At 44.2% G+C, this 2933-nt stretch overlaps 1 non-coding gene across 1 annotated transcript; it reads left to right on the forward strand.

The window, feature by feature from the left end:
- The first annotated feature begins 765 nt into the window (after positions 1-765).
- Positions 766-837, forward strand: TRNAS-UGA (transfer RNA serine (anticodon UGA)). The gene has a single exon. It is a non-coding gene; the product is annotated as a tRNA-Ser (tRNA).
- The last annotated feature ends 2096 nt before the right edge of the window (positions 838-2933 follow it).

Below are 2933 nucleotides of genomic sequence, written 5' to 3' on the forward strand. Positions count from 1 at the left end.
GAAATATAGCAGTAGAATACTGCTGGTTCGAGGCCAGGACACAAAATCACGTTCCTCCATGTAGCTGGATGATGAACCATCCACTTCAGTTCCGCTTGCATGAACACACAAAGCTGGCATATAGAACATCAGACCATTGCTCATCTTGCACATAGCGATGCACAAATAGATTGGAATTTGAGTCAATTCTACTTGGATCTGGGTGATTCAAGTGATTCAAATTCAAGTTGAATCACCCCATTAAAAAGGAATTCGATTCAAAACTGAAATGAATTTTTGAAATTTGATTCAAATTCGACTTGAGAGCATTTTGGTACCTTTTAAAAACCACTCAGGCCCCTTGTTTGGTTTTAAAAGGTGTCAAAACAGGGTCTAATTGATTAGAATTTGATTCAAATTTGAATTGAATTTTCAGACTGAATTTGAATCTGATTTGAATTCTAAACAACTTTTTGAATTTGATTCAAATTTGAAACAAATCAAAATATTCATTTTGTGCACATCTCTGCTCGCACAGTTTTGCCTACTGTGACAGGCGGCAGCTCTCCCAAATCTCAGAAATCTTTCCCATAACCTGATCTTTTAACTGAAGATTTCAGGGGCTGAAACTGGAACCTTCTGCATACAAAGTGTGCAATCTGCCATTGAGCTATGACCTCTCCTCATGGGGTAGCATTAATGTTGACAGGTGATTCAACTGTCCACAAGACCAATGGGACTTTGAAAAATTCTATTGCTGCAGTCATGGAAAAGAGCTACAGGGATGGGGCTGTAGCTCAGTGGTAGAGCATCTGCTTTGAATGCAGAAGGTCCCAGGTTCAATCCCTGGCATCTCCAGATAGGGCTGGGGAGGACTCCTGCCTGAAACCATGGAGAGCCACTGCCAGTCAGTATAGACAACACTGACAATGATCTGACTTGGTATAAGGCAGATTCCTTTGTTCCTATGATGCAAACTGTGTCCTGGTATAGCCTGGTTCATACTTACATTGCCCCAGAAGATTGTGGGAAAGTGCAAGACAAGATATGGCATGGCTCAGTCATTCATGTGGAGGAGAAAGTGAATGGAAGAACCAGGCCATAATTTCATATGGCAAAGCTGATGCACATAATAAGTGAGAGGGAGGTGGGAGTTTCTTGCTTGCACCCATCAAAAAATGTTTTAAAGGCTGAAAATTTTGGTAATTCCAAACTGCAGAATTTTGGTAATTCAGAACTGCCTCCCCAGATCTCATCATTTGGAGACTGTGTCTCACAACTGAATGTGTGAACTGCTGACATGCCAAGGAATATTGAGGTGATATTGTATCCTAAGAACTCATATCTGTGGTGCTCAACTCAGGGTTCTTACACATGCATGGGGGGGAAGGCAATTTTTTCCAATCTCCTCCCCCCCCCCCATTTTCATTTCAACTAAAGATTACAGCATTACATATAATCAGGGGAGTAGTGACCGTTGAGCAAGGGAGGGCAATTGTTCCCAGGCCCCAAGAGTCTGCCCCTCCAAGTCTCCTCCTTGGCCAGGGTGCCCCCTTGGTCCCACCCGCATCCAACTGGTCAACAAAGCGCTCACTGGCTGGAAGTGTAAGGTATGCTTCCCCTCTCCCCTCCAGACCCTCTCCTCTCTAAACAATGTTTCAATGAGAAACTGGCTCTCCAGGGATAGATTCTCCCCCAGGCATTGGCCCCTCCCCTGCATCTGACATAGACACAAAGGGCAGGGCCAGTGCCAAGAACAGGTCTGTCACAGCCCTGGCATGGCAGAGTTTCATTTCCCCTGTCGGCGGTTGGTGGGATTGCTGAAAGGGAGCATCTTTCCAGGGAGCTCCCTTTCAGCAATTCTACCAACTGCTGACAGGGGAAACAAAACTCAGCCAGGACTCTGATAACCCTGTTCTCAGCACTGGCCCCATCCCCTTGCAGCTGATGTTAGATGCAGGGGTTGTGGCCGGGGGCTTGTGCGCACTTTGCACATGTGAAGGAACACCAAGGAGGGCAGAGAAGCCACCGGTTGGTCTTTTATTTGTTTGTTTGTTTGTTTATGGACTTTGTCACCAGCCCCCAGCCCCCGCTCTCTATGCCCCTGCATAATATACCACTGGCTTCTGATACATTTCCTGGCAAAATATAAGGTGCTGGTTATTACCTACAATATAAAGCCCTAAACCAGGGGCCCCCCAACCTGCAGGCCTCCAGATGTTGCTGAACTACAATTCCCATCATCCCAGCCACCATAAGTTGTAGCTGGTGATGATGGGAATTGTAGTTTGGCAATATCTGGAGGGCCGCAGGTTGGGGACCCCTGCCCTAAACAGCTTAGGCCCTGGGTATTTAAGAGAACAGCTTCTTCACCATGAGCCCCACCGATGGTTAAGATCATCTGGAGAGGTTCGTCTACAGGTGCCGCCAACTCATCTGGTGGCTACTCAGGAATGGGCCTTCTCCATTGCAGCCCCTGGACTTTGGAATGCACTCCCTGTTGAGATAAGAGCCTCCCCAACTCTGGCAACTTTTTAAAAAGGCACTGAAGACGCATTTATTCACCCCGGCTTTTAATTAGATCTATGGTTCTAAAAAGTTTTTTTGATTATTTTTTTTATACTGGGTTTTAAATGTGTTAAAAATTTTAATGTTTTAAATGATTTTAATTGTTAAGTGATTTGGTGTTTTAAATTATTTTAATTGTAAACCACCCAGAGACGCAATATTTGGGCAGTATAGAAATGTAATAAATAAAGAGAATAAAGAGAGAAAGAAGATAATTTAAAAATCCCTTAAGCATTGACTCTACCATGATAAAAACATAATTTGCTGAAAGAAGAGGAAAAAGGCAGGGGAGACACCTTCTTGTAAGGATATATTTCTTTAAAACATGAACAATCCAATCTCCCCTTGCCTCTGAAGCACTCTTTGCCACTTGAAAATGTGTCCCT

Source organism: Hemicordylus capensis, chromosome 1 (genome assembly GCF_027244095.1).
Source record: "Hemicordylus capensis ecotype Gifberg chromosome 1, rHemCap1.1.pri, whole genome shotgun sequence".
NCBI classification, from domain to species: domain Eukaryota; kingdom Metazoa; phylum Chordata; class Lepidosauria; order Squamata; family Cordylidae; genus Hemicordylus; species Hemicordylus capensis.